The sequence below is a fragment of the Symphalangus syndactylus genome, chromosome 12 (assembly GCF_028878055.3).
Source record: "Symphalangus syndactylus isolate Jambi chromosome 12, NHGRI_mSymSyn1-v2.1_pri, whole genome shotgun sequence".
In the NCBI taxonomy this organism is placed as follows: domain Eukaryota; kingdom Metazoa; phylum Chordata; class Mammalia; order Primates; family Hylobatidae; genus Symphalangus; species Symphalangus syndactylus.
The window spans coordinates 123328068-123337384 of NC_072441.2; positions in this window are offsets into that span (position 1 = coordinate 123328068).

Genomic DNA, 9317 nt, shown 5'->3' on the forward strand with positions numbered 1-9317 from the left:
GAGGTTCTGGAGATGCAGCCTGGAGGATGTGGAAGAGATCCCTGTGTGGGGGCTCAGAAAACAGTGTCCCAAAATGAAGGCCCCAGAAGCACAAGTTTTTCTCTGACCTTCTCTTGCCTTCCTGTCTCTCAGCCCCACTCTCTCCAAGGCCAGCCATAGGAACTAGAACCCCTTTTCGCCAAAGCCAGCCATAAAACCTAAAAATATTACTCTAACTTGCCCTTCCCTTGCTGTGTAGAAACTGGCTCTAAAGAAATGATCCGAAGGGATCATCGTTTGACTGTAGGTCATGAAACCCCCATTCCAGAGAGGGCCCTGCTCCATGCCCAGAAGGAAGGACTTCATGCTCAGAGGGGCCAAGAAGAATCCAGACCCACAGGCCTGGCTGGGTTTCCCCATTCAGTCTATTCACATTAGATCAGACCCTTTTGTCCAATCATATTTCTACACAGCTGCCCACACTTTGTTGAACCTAAGCATAAAAATGAACAATTTCTCCCTCTTTCTTTGGGTCTTCATTCTGAAGGCTCCCGGGGACACATGTTAAATAAATTTGTATGACTTTCCTCCAATTAATCTGCCTTTTGTGAGTTGATTTTTCAGAGCATCTTCAGAGGTCCTCCTGCAACTTAGGAGGAAGGCAACATGGATCTGGTAATTAATAAGCAGATCGGGGAGGGAAGGAACCCATCCTTGAGGCTGGCTGCTGCGGGAGAAAGGGAGTAGGGTAGCAGAGGGCAGGGTGAGGCTAGACCCCTTGGGTCCTCAGGGTCAGAGGAGCAAGGGGCAGAAAGGAAGGATGGGGAAGAAGGGGGTGAGGAGGGAGAAGAAGCTGGAAATTGTGGACCAGGCTTTGCTAGAGTCACCCCCTACCCCTCTTCACAGCAACCACGTGACATGAGGGAGAGGGCTGTCGTTTTCCCTGGCTCACAGGGGAGAAACCGTGGCTCAGAGAAGTGAAACAGCATGCTCAGGACTACACCGCAGGCAGAGGTGAGACAGTATTCAAGCTTAGGACACTGAAAAACATGAGGTTGGGAGGTGATGGCCCCAACAAGTTCTGCTTCCGCACGGTCAGAGGCCCCCACGCCCAGTCTAGGCTCTGACTCCAAAATTTAGGCCGGGCGCGGTGGCTCACGCTTGTAATCCCAGCACTTTGGGAGGCCGAGGCGGGCGGATCACGAGGTCAGGAGATCGAGACCACGGTGAAACCCCGTCTCTACTAAAAAATACAAAAAATTAGCCGGGCGCGGTGGCGGGCGCCTGTAGTCCCAGCTACTCGGAGGCTGAGGCAGGAGAATGGCGTGAACCTGGGAGGCGGAGCTTGCAGTGAGCCGAGATTGCGCCACTGCACTCCAGCCCGGGCGACAGAGCGAGAGTCTGTCTCAAAAAAAAAAAAAAAAAAAAAGAAAAAAAAAAAAAACAAAAACAAAATTAAGCACAGGACTGGGCTGGGCACAGTGGCATGCAGCTATAGCCCCAGCACTTTGAGAAACCGAGGCGGGAGGGTTGTTTGTGCCCAGGAATTTGAAACCAGCCTAGGCAACATAGAGAGGCTTCATCTCTATAAAAATTAAAAATTAGCCGGGCTTGGTGGTGCATGTCTGTAGTCCCAGCTACTCAGGAGGCTGAGACAGGAGGATTGCTTGAGCATGGGAGGTTAAGGCTGCAGTGAGTTGTGATTGTACCACTGTACTCCAGCCTGGGAGACAAGTGGTCTCTAAAATAAATAAATAATTTATTTATTTATAAATAAAATAATAAATAAATAAATAAGTAAACAAGTAAAACAAAAATAAAGCGCAGGACTGGAGGCCAAGGCACTTTCTCTGGGGAACCAAAAACAGCTTGCTTGTGTTGTCTCTCTCTCCACAGCATCAAACATGCTGTTTAGGCCCAGAGCCCTCTCTGTTGGCCTAAGGGCGAAGACTTTCAGGAACACAGTCTGGAAGGCTCTCTTTTTTCCTACCCCCCACCCCTTCTCACCCTTCCCTGATGGAAGGGCAAATGGCCCCTCTGAATGGGCAAAAGGGAAAGAGGGGAAAATTGTTAATGCGGCCACAAAAATGTCCTGCCACAGTATTCTCTCGTGCAGCAATGGCCTCAGATAACTTCCTCCCAGAAGCAGGTCCTGCTTGTGCCAGGGCCTCCCAGGATCACTCTCTGGGGACAGAAGAGAACCTGACAATCCTGACCTGGAAGATGCTGCCTTGCCAGTGATCTTTTCATTTGGCCACTCCCCCAGGCGTCTCCCTCAAGTGTCTCCAGGAAGGGCCCTATAGCCTCAACCCAGCTCAGGCCCAGCACTCCCTGAGGGCAGCACTTGGGACTCCAGGCTGAAATTCCACCTGCGTTTCTTTCCTTCCTGACTGTGAGCTCCTTGACAGTAGGGACAGTGCCAAAGTCACAAAGCACTCGCCCCTCCCAAGCCCAACAAAACCTTTCAATAAATGGCAAGCATTATGGTTATCATTAGTAGCTGTGATGGTTAATATCGAGTGTTGACTTGATTGGATTGAAGGATACAAAGTATTGATCCTGGGTGTGTCTGTGAGGGTGTTGCCAGAGGAGATTGACATTTGAGTCAGCGGAACTGGGAAAGACAGACCCACCCTCAATCTGGGTAGGCAGAATCTAATCAGCTGCCAGCACGGCCAGAATAAATGCAGGCAGAAGAACACGGAAAAACTAGACTGGCTTAGCCTCAACCTACATCGTTCTCCTGTGCTGGATGCTTCCTGCCCTCGAACATCGGACTCCCAAGTTCCTCAGCTTTGGGATTTGGACTGGCCTCCTTTTTCCTCAGCTTGCAGATGGTCTATTGTGGGACCTCACCTTGTGATCGTGTGAGTCAATACTCCTTAATAAACTCCCCTTTATATATACATCTATCCTATTAGTTCTGTCCCTCTAGAGAACTCTGACTAATACAGTAGCATTTGCTATTATTATTATCTTTGGATCGCAGCTCCTATGCAGTGCTCTGCCTGGTACATAGAGACCTTAAATACACGAATGAAGGAGATGGCTTGGACGAGACACAGAGGGCCGATGGTGAGAGTAGGGGAAGACAGCCTTGGCGCCCAGTGTGTGAGTTACATTGGTGGCTGTGCCAGGAAATCTAGGCAAGGGTCAAAGGAACCAAGAGTGAGGGAGGAGCAGGCTTCCTAAGTGGCCCAGGAACAAACACTTGGTTTGCATGAGCTACAGGAAGCCATATGGTTCAGGGAAACTCCCACCCGCTCTTTTCCTATCCCAGAGCATGGGAATGTCATTTTTACCCAGGCTCAAGGAATCCTTCTTTATAGACAGACAACTTTCACTTTCCTACAATCCACACCTTTTCTCCCAGAACCACCAGATCTGCATTCCCAATGTGGGAGCTGCGTTTCCCACAGTGCTTTTGCTAAAGTTTCGGGCCGTGGCCGCAGTACCCCTGCCAATCATCGGAGCAGGCGCGGTGGAAACAGCCCTGCGGCCAGCTTGAGTGATTTTCTCTGAGCTTTGATTCTTCATCTACAAGATGAGAGTCATCATAGCTATTTGACAATGGCATTATGGTATGATGAGGATTCCTTGTCATGAATATGATGCACTTTACAAACTCCAGTGTGCAGGAAACACTTTCTTTTCTAGAGTGGCTGTCTCATTTTCTACTCCTACCCCAATGTATGATAATCCCAGTTATTCTGCTACCTTGATAACAAGTAAAGCAACTTAGCTTTCACTCTGAGCGCTCACCCTGCCAAGCAAGGAAGAAATTAGAGCCCCTCTTTTTTCAGGGCTGTTCCCCCAACACACACACTCTCTCTTATACACATACTCACAGACAGTAGAGAAAGAACAAGAGCCTGGGTCTTGCCTTGGGCCTATCTGCACTGCTCACCACCGAGACACCCGTTTCCAGTCCTTAGGGTCACTTCAGGTCAGCCAGCTCTGCCATGGATGAGCCACCCCATTGACGGAGGATGTTCTGAGAATCTGGGATCCCCACATGGCTGCTCCTCTCTGAGGTCCTACTCCCGCCTAGGGCTTTGGGGAAAAAAACACAAATTCCTACCTAACAAGCTTATCCTGCCTCGTGTCTATAAAGCACTCAACCTCATCCCAGACCTACAGAAGACGCTCAACTAGCCTTCCTTCCATTTCTTCAGAGAAAGGAAGGTTTTCTCCTCTCCCTGTAGGGGGCACTGTGAACTGGAGACCAGGGCTGTGCTCTGAGGGCAGTACGCGGACGGCACCTGTGTCCTCGGAAGGCTCCATCAGCTGCGTGGGTTGAGATCATCCTCAAGGACCGCAGGACCCCCAGCTAGGCTGCACTTTGTTCATTTTGTGGACACTGCCGAGCCACAGGCCATGTCCCGTTGGACGGAGGGGCAGCTCTTAGCACCTGCCCACCCTGAAAGGTAGGGTGTCTGCGGTGAGGAGCTCGTTCCCTTTATTCCTGCTCCCTGCTCTGAACTGTTTTATTCAGCTTGTAACCTAAATCTGTTTCCACATCCTCTGTTGTAAGTGTGGGTTGCCGTGCCTGGCAAGGAGGGGCAGTCGGTGTATGTTGACTGAATGAACGGTTGGATAAAAATGATTTACTGCTGATGATTGTGTGGGTTTGGACATGACCTGTGAAGTCGCCTGTGCCTCGTGAGGCCATTTCTGCCCGAGGGAAAAGTTCTGCTCTAAATCCCTATGCTGGCAGGGAAAGCAGGGGAGCAGCTGGGGCAGGTCACTGGGATATTTCTGGAACACTTGGATCCCTTGGCGAGAGCCTCTGTTCTTGGGCGCCCCCTAGGGGCAAACACTCAGTACTGGGCAGCCAGACCTGCTTCCTTCAACCTAAAGAGCCCTTTTTGCCGGTGGGGGAGAGGAAGGGTGAACCCTTGCATTCTAAGCTACTGCTGCTTGTATCTTTCATTTATTCCACCGCCTTCCCCCTGTTTAAGTGCTGTTTTAATAGCTAGTCTTAAATAGAAACAATTCTACTTGATTCCTTTACAACTAAGTATTGAGTTAATATTATGTACCTAATTTGACTATTTTTCTTCCCATTAGCCTAATACGTATATTATCTCTGATTTTGATCCTCTTACCTTTCAAATTACTAAATTCCTTTTGTTTTGTATAACTGTTTTGGTCTTTTCTGTTCTGCTTCATATAATTTTCTTCAGCAAGTATTTCATACCAATAGCTTGGTAGATACATGATTAATTTCCTCTCAATATTTTATTTATTTCAAGTATTCATGGAGGGGGGAAGGAGGGAGTGGGTTGGGTACACACCATATGTGATGAGTGCCTCTGAAAAAGCTAGCTTCAGGAACAATGCAGGGACCGCCACATGAGCACCTGTCCCTGAAGCCTCCTCCACCCCCCAACTCCCACCCCAACATACTACTGAACTGGGTCCAGAGCCCTGGGGGTGGAAGTGGAGCCATTAAAAAAGGGAATCACTGGTATCTGTGCCTACCCTGAGAGGTCCTGGGACAGGAGTAAGGACTGGAAGGTATCGTCCCCAAGAACTAGAGGCCTTTGGGAACAATTACGGTTCACAAGGTGCATGTGTCACACCCTTTACATGCTTTGCCTTATTTAATTCTTAGAAATAAAATGTTAAAACCCTATGGGGTAGGTACTGTATAATATCCCATTTTACAAATGAGGAAACAAGTTCAGAGAGGTTAAGAAACCTGCCCAAGGCCATGTAACTGGTATGGCAAGGACCTGGAGTTTAGAGCAGGGCTGTGTGATGTTACAGCCCAGGCTCATTTCCCAAGGCTGCTATTCCAGGGCCCACCTCAGGCCAGCTGAGTTATCGGGGGAAAGGTTGGAGTCCCTCCGTCTGCACTATGCAGATGGCCCTCCGGCAGTGGGGCATGGCCTGGGAAAGCAGGGATCATGTCTATTTACCCATTTTTTTAAACCACAATTTTACAAATGTCAGGTGGGAAATGCTGTCACGGGGTGCAGCGGTCAACACAGCCCACCCCTCTACTCCCCAAGCAAGGAAGGTGGAGGGTGTGTGCCCCTTGGGGGAGAGTCTGGGGTGCAGGTCAAATGTGCTGGCTGTGTAGCCATGGCTCCCCCATTTAGCTGTGACTTCAGAAAAGTTAACCTCTGAGTTCAAGACCAGCTTGGCCAACAGGGTAAAACCCCATCTCTACTAAAAATACAAAGAAAAATTAGCCAGGCATAGTGGTGGGGTCCTGTAATCCTAGCTACTTGGGAGACTGAGGCAGGAGAATAGCTTGAACCTGGCAGGTGGAAGTTGTAGTGAGTTGAGATCACGCCACTGCACTCCAGCCTGGGTGAAAAGAGTGAAATTCTGTCTCAAATTAAAAAACAAACAAAACAAAACAAAAAAACGGAGAGAGAGATGCTCTTGTCTCCAGCCCAGGCCCAAACCCCTACCAAGAGAAGAAGTTTCCAACTTTCTGGGCCAATCTTCACATGGACTCAGCTCTGAGGTTCTAATGACCTCAGGGGCAGAACGTTCAAGGGAAGGAGGTAAACCACATATAAAAGAGGCAATGGCCAGGCTGACCCCACCAGATGCCAACCAGCTGTCAGTATCTCCAGGTTCTGAAAAACTTGGCTCAATCTGAGTCATTGCCATGTTTGGTGGGTGGGGCCCAGCATTTGGCATCTCCAGGCAGGAATCAAGTTCAGGTGGCTTCACGGGGCTGGACACAAAGGTTCAGCTGAAGAAGGTTATGGATTCTCAGCCAAGAGGACAGCAGCAGGGCCCACCCCTCAGGAAGGGGCTGGCAAAGCTGAGGCAACTTGATTGGGTCCCAGTGCTACTCAGAGGGCTTAGAACAGCAAGAGAAGTGTAGACCAGACCCACATTCTGTGCTGCAGGAGGGAAGAAGCCTGTGGTGGGGAGGGAGGTTTGCAGGGCCCTCCACAGAATGAGACTGGGTTAGACTGGGACTGGGATAGGCTGGAACTATTGCACGGGAAAGCCCTGGACAAACCGGATCATTATTCCAGTCTCTGTCTCAATGCTCCAGCCCACTGGCCATTCAGGTGACACAGAGGTGAGTCCCTTACCCGAATCCTAACTCTTCCAGTTCACATTTACTAGGAGATTTCATTCTGTTTGAGTGTCCAGTGTAGGTTTCCTCTTTTTTTTTTTTTTTTTAATCAGACAGGGTCTCATTCTATAGCCCAGGCTGGAGTGCAGTGGTGTGATCCTAGCTCATTGCAGCCTTGGCCTCCTGGGCTCAAGCGATCCTTCCACCTCAGCCTCTAAAGTAGCTGGGACCACAGGCATGCACCATCACACCCAGCTACTGGCTTCATGGATTTTGGTCCTTGTAAGCTACCTCCCTTTTACCCTAAGAGTGGAAGACATCGAAATCAAGTTTTCTTATGAGGAGACCTGTTAGAGTGGAATAAGGAAGGTGAAATGTGTCAGGAAAGGATAGCAGAGGTTAGCTGCCTGCCCCATAAGCCTGTCTCCTCTTATTCTTGGGAGAAACCTGGCCATATTTCCCAGCCTCTTTTGCAGTGAGATATGGCCTTGTGATTATATTCCAGCCAAAGGAATGTGAGTGGGAGAGATGAGGGCTATTCTCAGGACTAACCCGAGAAGCCCTCCCATCTGAGACGTTCCACTCTCCATGGACCCCGTGTGAAGCATAGTCCCCCAACAAGGCCAGCCCCAAGAGGCTACTGTGCCATTCAGTTTGATTGTTTCAGTGATGGATGGGAGTTTGAAGCTGTCAGAGGTGGAGAGGAGGCTATTAGGGGAGGGAATTGCAAATGCAGAGCACCTTCCAGCAGGGAAGCTGAGAGAGACAGGCGTGAAATCATCGCTGTACTCTATTTGAGTTCCATCCAAAGAGGGTAAAGGGAAGCGGCTAAGTAAGGAGGCCTCAGGATCCCTGTTTGGCAGTAGCAGGGAGAGCCTCTGCTGTCTGGCAGTGTTGGCTTTATCTCACACGGCAGGTGCCCTGTGATGGTTGGTTGTGGGAACAGTAGCGGGTTCCCCTGGGTCTCGGGGGGCCCTGGCAAGCATGTGCCTGTCATGGTGAACTTACAGAGGAGAAGATCCTTCCACAATACATTTGCTCAGACATTTCACTTGTCATTGGCTGTATTGAAATAGCCAGAGATTTACAACGATCTCTTCAGATTGTTATGTTTTGTTGCTGAAATAGAGGTACTGGGAAGTTCATATGATAAAAACTGGGTATAAGTTTTCCAAAGAAACAACATAATAGGATTATGATTCTAGCCAAGATCTGATACACTATGATAAAAGTGATCAGAAATTGCATAGTAATCAGTGTGCCAATGATAAAAGCTATCTCTACCCTGCACGGAGTAAAGCTTTCCTAGGTGTCTATACATCAGTCAAGTAGGTTGACACAGGAATCAATCATGTGAGATCTCTAAAAATGTCATGTGAGAGGTTCTCTTGGGGCTGCGAGCCAGAGATCGTCTCTGGCTGAGGGCAGCCACCCAGATATTGCAGTCCGTTTGGATGTAAACAGCCAGGGCATCCTAAGTGTGAGTCGCCTAGGTCACATGTATTGAGCCGTGTCTGTTTGAGTTTGACTGGACAGCAAAGCCTGTGGGATTCTGGGTCTTGTGAAACGTTCCACCCTAATCAAAGGACTTTAGAACATTGGGCCCCCAGTGGTCAAATAGGCCCCTTGGCACACATGACATTCTCTTCATGTTCTCTGGGCCTTGACGCGGGGAGTGGCTGGGCCTGGACCTCATCATGGGCCAGACCCAGAATCACAAGAGGCCAAGCTCAGAGGCTTAAGACCATTTTAAAATTCCCCCCAACCCTAGCCTCCCACACAACACTGTATCCATAAAACTGAAAAAAAAGCAGGACCCTTGTAAAGAAAATGAAACCCAAATGATAGCAACTTGGAGAACAGACAGGTGGCTGCTTCTTTCTGTCTGTTGTGAATATTCCTTTTTCCCCAAATTCTGATGGAGCAGCAGTGGGCTTGCCCTGGTACAGATAGGTTTTGCTCTGAAGGGAGATTAGGAAAAGCGTGTCGGGCATTCTTCAAATAAGAACGTCCTATGGCTTACCTAGAACAAAGTTACACCACAGCAATACCAACACTGCAACACTGCTTCAACCTCGTTTCTCTTGCAGGTGCCAAAGCTTCTTAAAAGAATATAAGAATCATGATTCAGACTGGGCGTGGTGGCTCATGCTTGCAATCCTAGCACTCTGGGAGGCTGAGGTAGGAGGATCCCTTGAGCTCAGGAGTTCGAGACCAGCTTGGGCAATATAGCGAGACCTTGTCTCTACAAAAAATTTTAAAAATTAGCCGGGAGTGGGGTGGCGCA